The following is a 13923-nucleotide window of genomic DNA, read 5'->3' as shown; positions in this document are numbered from 1 at the left end:
TATTTTAGTTTACTGCATTAAATAGATTTATCTTAGAAGTCAAATAAATTTAGGAGTCTTTTATGTTAACAAGACATGTAATTGGAATATCGATTTAAAAACAAACATAAATCATATTGTCTACCAAACGTCCATTCTTCACAAGGATGTAGATTTACTATATGGGAACTAGATTTGAATGGATGTTTCTTTCCACTTTGTGAAAATTGGATTATTATTTTTTATTGTCATTATTATACAGAGATTGTGAAAACTGAACTTTAGTATGTTCACTGTCACGAGGCCAATGGATAAAAATATTGTAGTATTTTTGTATTATATATGTTTTTTCCTATATAGTTGCTACTCTGACCTCTGAAATATTATTTTGATGATTTTGAAAAAACCTTGTGCATAATTGAGTCGCTTGGACGGATGTTGATTTTTTTTTTTACGATAAGGTGGTAATTACATCCATGGATGGTTTTCAATATGGGAAAGTCTTACCGGAGTTGAATGCAATTACGAAGATCAAACCGAAAGCCAAATAGGTTATACATTATAGAGGATTTTATTCTCTTGATTTTTTTTCTTTTTTCAAGGAATTCTTCAATAGAAAATAAAACTTACATCTTTCAGGTAAAGATAGCATATTTTTTTGCAAGTAATTGCAGTTGACAAAGTGTTAACTAAGTTTATGACTTTTCCCGAGCGTTATTGGAGAAAAGTTACTCTTTTAGTGATTGGCAGACTAAATTTATAGTTTATGTCTAAGGTCTAATTTTCAGGTTACAGTTTTCACATGTATTTTGTGAAGATTAGTCTATGACCTATTATAAATGTGACTTTAGTAGTATAAAACCTTCTCACTAAATATCGTTAACATATAACACAAGAAGTCATCGAAAATCTTTATAGGTCATTTTCTTCTACTCAAAGTAATTTATCTTAGAAAATCATTCTAATTACTGTTATACGTTATTAATTTATAGTATGGTTTACATCTTTAAGTTCGGCTTAATTAGTGTGTGAGAAGTGACAAGAGATATGCGAGTTGAGAGAAGGGTATAAGAGAAAGAAACTAGACTAAGATTATATATCATCATATGCATAAATATGTTATCATTCTGTTATCGAAGAAAAAAAGTATTATAAGGCCGTAACAGATGAATAATATGTTCTTACTACTAAATTTTTTATTCAAGTATAGTTCCCTCAGAACTATACTTACTATGAATTGTTTTTCTTTTAAAACCTATGGATGGATTTACATCCAGAAAACTTATTGAGTTGAAAAATTCAAATAAAAAATATCAATGGCCATTTATTAATTTAACTTTTTGTTCCTTCGTATTAATAATGGACTTAAAATCTACGTGCAAAGCACGTACATAAAAATTAGTATATATATATATATATATATATATATATATATATATATATATATTCCCACATTAATTTAAGGTGTGACTAAGGTATCTTCTTTAGAATTAACTGCACTTCTATATTTCTCCTTTTGGCAAATAAAATCAGCTAAAACCCATTGGTCGGCTGAAATTATACTCCAATTTAATAGTGATGAAATAATAGTTTTGGATAGAGTTATCCATTTATAAGAAAATATAACATTAATGACCCAATTTATGAGTGGACGGTGCGGTTTATCCATGATTTTCAAAAAAAAAGAAAAAAAAAGAAAAAAAAAAAAATTGGACAAGAAAACTCTGTGATATTCTAGGAGGTGAAATTCAGGGGTGGTCCTTCCATAAAGCAAGTAAAGCAACCGCTTTAGGCCCCATATTTGTGGAGGCCCTATTTTATATTACATCTAATAGACTATGTATAAGTTTAAAAAAAACATCTGTAAAGTGAAAAAGTTTGATTTCTTTCTTTAACAAATATAGAGAAGAATGATTTGCAACTGCGATGATTTCTACCAAGAAAATTGCACTTGAAATGAATATCGAACCCGAATTTCGTAAGAAACATATGATATATAGGAAGTAACAATTTGATGTGAATGTTGATAATGAAATCTCAAAATCTTTCGAAGGGTCCTTTAGAGTTGATTACTTTTTTACATAATAGACAAAGCTATTTTTTCACTTCAAAATAGATTTGAACAATTCAAAGCATATGAAAATATTTTTGATTTCCTAGTTGGCAGTATAGATGTTGGAAATTTGAAAAATATTCCCTTAATCTTGAATGTTCTTTAAAGCATAATAATCAATTCGATATTGATAGTTTAAATTTATTTTCTGAATTAAAAGGATTAACGAAAATAGTACAATTAAAAGATAACGGTTTAATTGATACATATAATCAAATAAAAAGATTTAATTCTTTTCAAATGCCTAAATTTCTTATGGAATAATGTTAATAACTCATGTCACAGTTGCTTCAGCGGAAAGAAGTTTTCAAAATTAAAAGTGATAAAATCTTACCTAAGAACAACATTGTCACAAGAAAGTTTAAATTGATTAGCTATATTGTTAGTTGAGAAATACTATTAGGAGTTACTGATTATAAGAAAATCATTAATAACTTTGTATCTAAGAAAAGCTAAAAAAAATAGACTTCAAATAAATAATTTAAAAAAAAAAAAGTTAAGGCCCCTTAAAAAGTTTGGCTTTAGGCCACAAAATTCGTCGGGCCGCCCCTGAGGTGAATCTGTTACAATTATGAGGTTGTCAATATTAGTAATATTTTTCAAAAGTAGTTGTGAAAGTAAAATTTTCTATAAGTAAGGGGTAGTTTGGTTTGAAGACAAATTATGTTGGTATTATATATATTATGATTAGTTATGCTGGAATTATTTATCTTGATATTATTTTTTATTGATTGTTTGGTATGTTGTATTAATTATGGGATTATTAATTTTACTTATTTATCCTGGGATAACTTTTCCTGAGATTACTATTTCACCCTCCTAAATAAATTATCTAAGCATTAATAATCAAACAAGTGATAAGATGATACTAAGTTTTTATTCCAAAATTATTTTTGCTTTATCTGTCGTATCAAACAACCCCTAAAAATAATGAGGTATAAAATTGATGGTACAATTTCTTCACTTTGTATATCCATCTGGCATGCACTAAATGAGTCCACTTATTCAAGAGAAAATAAAACTTAAATTGCAAAATTGTAGTTTTTGCTTTATCCAAATTTCAGTCATTACAAATGTCGACTTGATAATGATTTCTCAACCATTAAAAGATTTTTTATATAAATATATAGGTGTTTTCTTTTATGAATGTCCTCACATATGTTCCCATAAAAGGGAAGAAAAAATTAAAATTCAATTGGCCTTATAATATCATACGGCATGCACGCATTTGGTCTCCTATTAATCGGCAAGAAAAGGGGCCTCACAAAATATTTTCACAATATGAAATACACATGTGGATAAAACTATCAAGACATAAATGTAATTCTAAGTTTGGATAAGGTATAAACCTGAAATTGGTTAAAGCTTTTGAGGAGCAGGTACGATGAAGGAAACAATTGACAACCATGTGCTTGCCAACCCTAATCATATATAGTAGGATATACTTTATTGATCCAACTGGCACATATAAAGGTGTTAATACTTAGCCGTTTGATGGTAGGCCACTAATACGAGTTTTTTGCGACATTTTACATATTATATGCTGTACTTTAATCGTTTTTGAGCTTAAATACAAGTAAATACTTATTACTGAGTTGGTTGTGTAGGGTGTGATTCCATGTTAAAAGGCATTTTTTGAGCTAACACTTAGGAGCTTCAAGTCTGAGTAGAAGTCTAAAAATTTCAATCGGCATCGAGTTCGGAGGTCAATGACCATGTTACGATCCGGAATTCCCACCATCGGGATCGTGATGGCTCTTAACATCACACTTGCTAGGCAAGCTAACGTTAGAGTTTTAATTAGTCAAATCCTTTACGTTTCAGTAATTAACAATAAACCAGCTAAAACCAGTAAAAGTAAATGCGAAAGTAAGTAAATAGCCTCTTTGTTTATATACTATTACTATTACTACTCAGAATCCGATATCACTATCCACGAACACACTAAAATTTGCTGCAAACATTTGCTCGAAAGAAGATACAACTATTTATGAAGGGAAGTAAAAACAGTAAATGTAGGAGCATAGAAGGGGACGCCAGCAGGACTACCTTGGGTCTCCTAGTTGTAAATATCTGCAACCAACCTCTCGATCAGCCACTACCTGCTCCAAAATCTGCACAGAAAGTACAGAGTGCAGTATCAGTACAACCGACCTCATATATTGATAATTGCCGAGCCTAACCTTGACGAGGTAGTGACGAGGCTACAGCGGGAAATTTACAATATAACCTGCATATAGTGTATAATAAAAACAGAAAGAAGGACAAGATAAAATAAAGCAGCAACTTGCAAGGAATGAATACAGTTCTCGAAACATATCATCAGTGCTCAGCTATAACCAATCCTTAAGTATAGTTTAAGACTACCGTTCAGCTAACACAGTCAAAGGAAAACATAAGCATAAAGATTGTTGCGGCGTGCAACGCGATGCCACCATATCACAATAATCACAATCACAGTTCACCCTTATTTCACCACAATTCACCCTTATTACACCTGTTACGACGTGCAACCCGATCCCACCGTATCACAATAATCACAATCACAGTTCACCCTTATCTCACCATATTCTACCTTTATTACAGCTGTTGCGGCGCGCAACCTGATCCCACCATATCAATATCTTTTACTCAGCAAGAATAGAAATTACACAATTCAAATCACATAACTCCTCACAAGGCTCAACTTCAAACCAAAGCATTTAGAAAGATTGTAGACTACGAGACTTTACATAAGTAATACTACTCAGCGAGACAACGAAGCTATGTAAGAACTAATACTTTCAACAAGAGATACAATGTCTAACAAGTAGCAATTAGGCATGGAATTACAAGTAAAGCATGTAGCAGTTAAGGAAAGAAAGGACAATATAAGAAGAACGGGAAGGAAAAAGGCAAAATAGATAAATTGGCGGCGCATAGGTACTCGTCACCTCACCTATACGCCACTCACATGGATTTTCACATAGCAAATAAGCCAAGGGTTCCTAATCCCTCGAGTCAAAGTTAGACACGACACTTACCTCGATCCACATGCCACTTACTGCTCAATTACCGCTTTTCCTCTAGTTTTCACCTCCAAACCACTCGTATCTAGCCATAATTAACTTAATAACATCAAATATTGCTAAAGAAATCAATTACAACACATAAATTTGGATTTTCCAAATTTCCCCCAAAAAGTCAAAAACCGACCCCGGGTCCGCTTGGTCAATATCCGATGTTCGGACCAAAATCCATTTACCCATTTACCCCCGAGCCGGGATATATAATTGATTTTGGAATCCGACCTCAATTCGAGGTCTAAATCCCAAATTTTCCAAATCCCTAGTCTCTACCCAAAAACCTCAAATTCTACCATGAAAATCTTAGATTTTAGGTTGGAAATTCATGAAATGTGATGGGAAATTGAAAGAAAGTGGGTTAGGATCACTTACCAATGTTTTGGGGAAGAAATTATCTCTTGAAAATCGCCTCTAGGTCTTCTAGTTTTGAAATTTTAGAAAGAATGGCCATTCCACGTATTTAAAGTTCTGTTTTTAAAACACTGGGCAGGCCTTCTTCGCGTTCGCGAAGGGCCTGCCGCGTTCGCGAAGAGCTTGCCTTGATGGCTTACGTGATCGCGAATTCCTCCTTGCGTTCGCGAAGGCTATGCCCCCCCGGCCTTCGCGTTCGCGAACAATTGCTCGCGTTCGCGTAGAAGGAATGACTGACCCCTCCCCCAGGTCCCTAACACTTCGCGTTCGCATTGAGCTGGTCGTATTCGCGAAGGGTAAAGCCCCCATCGCTCCATGTTCGCGACCCAGTCTCCACGTTCACGTAGAAGAAATTTTTCTTCAGACCAATTCACTCTTCGCGTTCGCGAGAGTACCTTCGCGAACGCGAAGAAGAAAACACCAGATGACAGCTGAAGCAAAAAACCAGATTTTTCTAAGTTCAAAACATCACGTAGCCTATCCGAAATTCACCCGAGCCCTCGGGTATCCAAACCAAACATGCACACAAGTCTTAAAGCATCATACGAACTTGCTCGCGTGATCAAATCGCCAAAATAACACCTAGAACTACGAATTTAGCACCAAATCGAATGAAATTATCAAGAGCACTTTGAAATTTTTATTTTCACAACCGGACATCCGAATCACGTCAAACCAACTCCGTTTCTCACCAAATTTTACAGAAAAGTCATAAATATCATAATGAACTTGTACCGGGCTACAGACCCGACACCAACGAGATCAAACATTAATCAAATTCTTTAAACCATTAGAATTTCAGTCTTTCAATTTTCATCAAGAATTCATATCTTGAGCTAGGGACCTCGGAATTCGATTCCGGGCATACGCCTAGGTTCCATATTTTGATACGGACCCAGGGGGACTGTCAAAACACGAGTCCGAGTCCGTTTTCTCAAAACGTTGACCGAAGTCAACTAAATCAACTTTTAAAGGCAAAAGTTATTATTTTCATCAACTTTCCACATAAAAGCTTTTCGGAAATACGCGCGGACTGCACACGCAAATCGAGAAGGGATAAAATGAGATTTTAAAGGCTTAAGAGTGCGGAATCGAGTTCTAAAACATAAGATGACGCTTTGGGTCATCACAGACCACCATTAATGAAACTGAATAAATTATGGGAGTTAGATCAGGGTTTAAGTTCCAGTATAGATTAAAAAAATCAATGATGATCTCTTTGAATCCGTCTAACCCTTGATGGATATAATTACACGCTCTGTTGGTGGTAGATAACAATTTAACATAAACACCATCAATTAATTGTAATTAGCAAATGCGTATATGTATTTTAGCATGTAATTCTACTTATATTTTGGGATTGAGTTCTTAGGTCAAAATGCATTTCTGAAGTTCTAATATTACGGACAATATTTGGGTGTAATAATTTGAGACATATTACAGTTAGTAATAAGAAATTTGCAGCAATTGCATGCATTTAAATTTTTTAGAATTAAGTCTTAATTATGTCACATGAGAACACTACTTATTATGAAGTCCTATGATAAGTTTATCCACCAAATGGGAACTATTCCAACTGTAAGTCGGCAGAGGATTCAGGTTTTAATTGTTATCACGTCATTCATTACAATTTTGCATAAATTCTGGATAAGATGCTAAGAGAAAAATTAGAATATGCTAAGCCAAATCATTTCTAATCTTGAATGAATACGTAGATAAAAGTTTGGTGATGTACTAATTAACCAACAGCAAATGAATCGATGAATATTAGTAGTTCAATCGGTTAGTTACGTGAATTTTAATTTGTTTATAAGATTTCGATTTCTCACTTGTAATTCTCTTCCCATTTCCTCTTTCCTTTCTACCTATGAATTATGTTATTTAAGAGAAAAATGGATGAACCGGTTCAAGAAGAGGGCGCCTTGTACTAGTTGAATAATTTAGCTAATCAAATTTTATATATACCGTAGCCAGGAATCCCGTCAAAGGTGTCCAAACTTTAAATAAGTCAATATATTTTTTTATCGATGAATGATATAAACTATTTGAAAAAGAGTCAAACAGACCACACACGGTGATCTCTGTTTAATTTTAGCAAACAAATGGGCAAATAACTTTGAACCCGTGAACAATACATTACTTTGAACACCCTAGACCGTTGAGCTGTCTCACTCAACTATACTAAAGGTGTTCAAACTATAATATATAACTATATAAAATAGTATTTGACTTATATACGCAGTATAATTTTCTAGCGAAGGGTATTTACTCGACCACCCTTTGCACAGTGTGGCTACGCCACTGCTCTTGGCGTATTACATGTTATGGATTGAATTAATTTTTTACATAGATAATAATTTACCCTTTTATCCATAAAAAAAATCTCTTTTCTCCAAATATTTTTTCAAAAATACATTTGGTTATACGTCGGATTGAATTTTTAATTTTTTTTTTAAAGATGAGTTTCCAAGTTTGAAAAAAAATCCACTTTTTCATGTAAAAATGTTTTCCCTCACAAAGCTGTAATATTTTTTCAAGTGAAATGTATGTCCAAGTAAAACTTTAAATTCTAAATACTTTTTTTAAACTTAAATTTCAAAAACTATTTTTGAAAAAAAAAAAAAATATATATATATATATATATATATATATATATATATATATATATATATATATATATATATATATATATATATATTCTATGTCCAAACGCCGAAAATAAGAATAATTCAATTGAATAGAAGTCCCAAGGAAATCACTGAAATTGGAATTCGTCACACTATAATTCAAATTATAATCCATAGACCGCTTAACGAGGATATGGGCTTTCCTTTCGGGGTTTTGGCAGTAAAAATAGCACGGGCTAATCAGTTTTCAGACTGGTCATTCAAAAATAGCTCGCATTTGCAAAGTCATTGAAAAATAACCACTATTTTGCTGCGACAAGGAAAGTTCCACCATAATATACTGGAGATTGGTGCACCTGTGTATGAACTTCCAGCATATTATGCTGGAACTCCAAACGGGAAAAGTTCCAGTATAATATACTAAAGATTGAAGCACCAGTGCTCCAATCTCCAGTATATTATGCTGGACCAATATATTATACTAGAACTCTAGTATAATATACTGGTGTTCCAGTATATTATACTGGAATTCCAGTATGTTATACTGGAGTATTTTTTCAGATTTTGAACAGTTTTTTCGTTCTGAATTATCTTTGCATGAAAAGTGGCTAAATTTCGATTACTTTTGAAATTGTGGCTATTTTTGAATGACCACTTGTAAATCTGGCTATTTTTTAATTTCTCCCGTTTTGGCATGGTATAACAACATACCCATATAATTGGCAAAAAATAGCATTAGTTATAGATGTTGGCATCAAATAGCCAATAAATATATATCACAATAATAATATGTATATCACAACTTTTTTTTCTTCTTTGTCTATATCACCATGTTATTAAAATTTTATTTACATTCTTTGTATATAAATAATGTTATTCTTTGTATATCTATAATATATAGTTATTGCTGCCTTTATATAAATGTATACCACAATAAAAATATTATATTATTTGTATATCACAGTGTATATGTAAAGACCCGGCCGATCGTTTTGAGGATTTAAGCTCCGTTCGGCGGCGTAAGGTCTTGAACAACTTCATATTATGTGTATCGACTTGCGTGCATGGTTGAATTCAGTTACTAGATGATTCAGAGTCGAATTCGAAGAAGGAATCTAGTTTTGGAAGTTTAAGTGGTGAGAATTTGACCGGAATGTGACTTTTGTGTAAACGGCTCTGGAATGAGTTTTGGATGATGTCGGTAGCTTCGTATGGTGATTTTGGACTTAGGCGCGCGTCCGGGTTTGGATTGGAGGTCTGTAGAGTAATTTGAGGCAAATCGGCGAAAGTTGGAAAAGTTGAAGTTTGAAAAATGGAGAAGTTTGACACAGAGTTGACCTTTGTGATATCGGGGTCGGAATGCGACTCCGAGAGTTGGAGCAGCTCCGTCATGTCATTTGGGATTTGTCTGCAAAATTTGGCATCATTTCGAGTTGATTTGATTGGTTTTGGCACGAGTTTTCGAAGTTGGAAGATTTGGAAGTTCATAGTCCGATTCATGGAGCTATTGTATTTGAGACCCCGAGCGAGTCCGTGTTAGGTTATAGAACTTGTTTGTGTGTTTAGACGAGGTCCCGGGGGCCTCGGGTGTGTTCCGTGTGGGCTACGGGTCAATTCCTCCTATTTTTGAACTGCTAATTCTATCTTCTGGTGTCCTTCTTCGCGATCGCGAAGTGCCTTTCGCGTTCGCGAAGTGCTTCTGCTGACCACCACAAATTTCTTATTCGCGTTCGGATACATTCTCTCGCGTTCGCGAAGGTCTATCTTTTCTCTCATCGCGTTCGCGTTCATCTCATACGTTCGTGTTCATCTCATGCATTCGCGTAGTTAGGCCATTCCACTCTTCGCGTTCGTGTACTGCTTCACACGTTCGTGAAGAGCAGTCGTTGGGCCATCACACTTTTCATCTTTGCGTTCGCGAACGTCTGGTCGCGTTAACGAAGCACAACTGGGCAGCTTTCATTTTCCTTTTTCGCGAACGCGATTGTTCTTCCGCGTTCGCGTTGCATAAATACCAGGGCAGGCAGAATATATTCCCAAATTGAGGGTTAGACCATTTTTATCATAACTTGACTTGTAGAGCTCAGTTTTGAGCGATTCTTTGTGGGTTTTTCAAGCAAATCGATTGGTTATTTTGGTTAGATTTAAGTCGTCCGGGGGTTATTTCATCCGAGAAGTTCATTTTAGAGTATTGGTTTGTCTTCTTTGAGGTAAGTATCTTGTCTAACCTTGTGTGGGGGATTTTCCCTTAGGATTTGAGTCTTCTATGTTGATTGTAGTTCGTGTACGCGAGGTGACGAGTGCGTGCTCGGACTTATTTGTGGGAAATTGGCCTTTTAGGGTTCTTAGGTCCTTATATTCACTGTGTATGAAGTTGTTCTTGGTATGACCGAGTTCCTATTTACTGGTTTCACCTCTACTTGCTTAAATTAGAAGTAATTGCTTTAGGATTCACTCTTATTGCCTATTTGACTCTTAATTGACTTAACTGAATATTTTACCTCTTCTATTGTCATGTTATCTTTTCACAACTGCTTATCTTTATTTGAAATTATCATCATCTCACCTTATAATTGTTTAGTCTGAATTGAGGTTATGATTATCTTTCCGCTGTTTATCATTAATTGAATTGTCGAACATCCTCGAAATTTGCTCAACCTTAAAAGAAGTTTAGACATCCTATATCTTAGTTGACTTATCTTTATTTGGAACTACTTGACTCGTGTTAGCTTCCTTACTGTTGAATTGTATACTGTGAAATCGTTGCTACATATTGGTTTTCCCTTGTTGAACTATTCTCTTTACGCCAAGCAGTCTTTACTGTGGTTATTCCTTGTGAATTGGTTCTACCGTTTCTTTGTGATTTAAAGTTCTTGAGTTGATTTACTTGTCGTACTTTGTATTATTTCCATTGCTGATGTTGTACTTGTTGTGGTGATGTACGAGGTTTCTGCCGTGGTGTAACTGTTATCTTTGTTGGTTGCCCTGCATATTTTCTTTGGGACTACGGAACAGTATTCCGGGAGATTCCCATGTACTGTATATTTACTTTGGGACTACGGAACGGTATTCTGGGAGATCCCCCTGTACGGCATAATTACTTTGGGACTACGGAACGATATTCTGGGAGATCCCCCAGCACTGCATATTTTCTTTGGACGGAACGGTATTCCGAGAGATCCCCATGCACATTTACGTTTGGGACTACGAGAAGGTATCATGGGAGATCCTATGTTGTTATCACTGCGTTATGAGTTGTTGCCTTTCATTGATTCTATTCATGTGCAGACATCCGACGTGATGTCCGTTCTTTTCCTTATGCTTACTAGCTGGTATGAACTATGTTAGGACACTTGCACAAGCATACACGTGGCTAAGCTCCCTTATCGGATAAGAAGTTTCCTTGATATTGTTGAGTATAGGTGCACACCCTTGTTTACTTGCCTCCTATGTGAGAGTGGCTCCATTTGGCACGCGAGTTGTCAGCATGCTTATGAGGTGTGATGAGGGAACGGGATACCAAGTGTTAGGGTTCAGGTATTGAGACCCGTGAGTTGTAATTTATCCGAGGTTCGATACTCCGTGAAGGTTGTTGACTAAAATCAAATGTGAAAGTTTTCGTAGTTGCTGAGTTACTATTTGTCCTTGGTGTATCTGTGGTTTCGGATTTAGGTTGTGTTTCCACTCACTCTTCTGTGTCATTATTATGGTATTCTGCTGGTACTTGTCATTTTCCCCTTTCTTATTGTAAATACTATATTGTTAGGTGTCTTGACTGTTTCTCATCATTACTCCACCGAGGTTTGTCTTGATACTTTCTGGGTACCGCTATGGTGTACTCATACAATACTTCTGTACATTTTTGTACAGATCCAGGTAATTGCTCGTTAGTAGCTGTGCGGATCGTTGCTGTGGAGACTCACGGTAAACCTGTTGTTGCGTTCACAGGCTTCGGAGTCACCTTCCTATTTTTTGTATTCACACTGTTTATGTATTTCCAAACAGTTGTATTTAGAAGTTGTAGTAAACTCTATAGAGCTTATGACTTGTACTACCGGTTTTGGAAAATTATAAATTTTGTAAAGATTTCTATATCGAGACTGTTAGAGTTTCTTTATTATTGTGATTATTCGGTAAATGTTAGGCTTACCTAGTCTCTAAGACTAGGTGCCATCACGATACCCAACAGAGGGGAAATTGGGTCATGACAAGTTGGTATCAGAGCTCTAGGTTGATAGGTGCTACGAGTCATAAGCGAGGTTAGTAGAGTCTTGCGGATCGGTACGGAGACGTTTGTACTTATCTTCGAGAGGCTACAGAACTATTAGGACAATCTCATTTCTTTCATTCCTATCGTGCGAGCTTATTGATCCGGAATTTGAACTTTTATCATTCCATTCCCTCACTGATGGTGAGGACACGAGCTGCAGTTATCGATAACGTTGCTCCTGGAGCAGGTATCGCTAGAGGCAGAGGCAGAGGCCGACGAGGAGTACGTGCCGCAGCTAGAGCATCTACCAGAGCAGCAGTTGAGGAGTCACCGGTAGCTCCAGTTGGTGGGCAGGTACCGGAGGCGCCTGCTGTTACCCCCCCGGACTTCAGGAGACTTTAGCATAGTTCCTGAGCATGTTTGGTACATTGGCTCAGGCAAGGTTGATTCCGGTTGCACCAGCTACTTCACAGACCGGGGGAGGGACTCAAACTCTCGCCGCCCACACTCCAGAGCAGCGAGTTCACGTTGGTCAGCTTCCAAGTGTCATGGCGACACAACCTGTGGTTCCAGTTCAGCCCGTGGTCAGGGCAGCAACATCTGAGGAAAGGCAGCTTAGATTTGCAAGGTTTAAGAAATATGACCCTCTTGCATTCAGTGGTTCGGCTTCAGAGAGCGCACGGGATTTTATAGAGGAGTGCCATCGCATTCTCCGCACTGTGGGAATCATTGAGACGAATGGGATTGCTTTTACTACGTTCGAACTTTAGGGAGCGGCTTATCAGTGGTGGCGGGAAAATGAGTTGGGTAGCCCGGTCGATGCAGCTTCACTTACATGGGTTCATTTTTCAGAGATGTTTTTGAGAGAGTATGTACCTTAGTCCCTTCGTGTTACACCCCATGTTTTCGTACGTGGAGGTACGCCACAAGTAAATTGATGTAAGATCGGAAATGAAGTTACGTCCCGCAGTATTATATTACAATGATGTTACGCTTCGCAGTATTAAATTAAGACGATGTTGCACCCTGTATTACTATACGTTGAATTTGTCGTAAGGTAATTGACATTAGTCCAAGGAAACAGATTATTTAGAGATTATATGGATTATGCTATTTTAAACAAATGATGAGTAAATTCGTGAAGGTGAGAGAGGAAGCAAGTCAAAGAAAATGAATTTTTCGTCCAAGTTTGGCATATTGGGATAAAATACGGGCCGAGCGTTAATACTCGATATTTATGGACTAGTGCCATACCAGGTACTACATGACCATGCTAGTAAGGTGTACAAGGTATGTTAAAAGAGAGTAGTATTTTAAGTAGGTTGAGATCATTCTTAATTATGCGGATAATTGGTTAATTACTGAATAACGGGATATTACCTAATTAATTGGGAATATATCGGATAAGTATTAAAAAACATGAGGTGCCAGCCCTCCATACAATTGAAATGACACATATCTCAATTTGAAAGGTGGCATCTAAGTGTTGCAATGACACTTACGTACAAAATCCAAACA

Source organism: Nicotiana attenuata, unplaced genomic scaffold (genome assembly GCF_001879085.1).
Source record: "Nicotiana attenuata strain UT unplaced genomic scaffold, NIATTr2, whole genome shotgun sequence".
NCBI lineage: Eukaryota > Viridiplantae > Streptophyta > Magnoliopsida > Solanales > Solanaceae > Nicotiana > Nicotiana attenuata.
The sequence above is the reverse complement of the archived record's forward strand: the minus strand, read 5'-3'. Positions refer to the sequence as shown.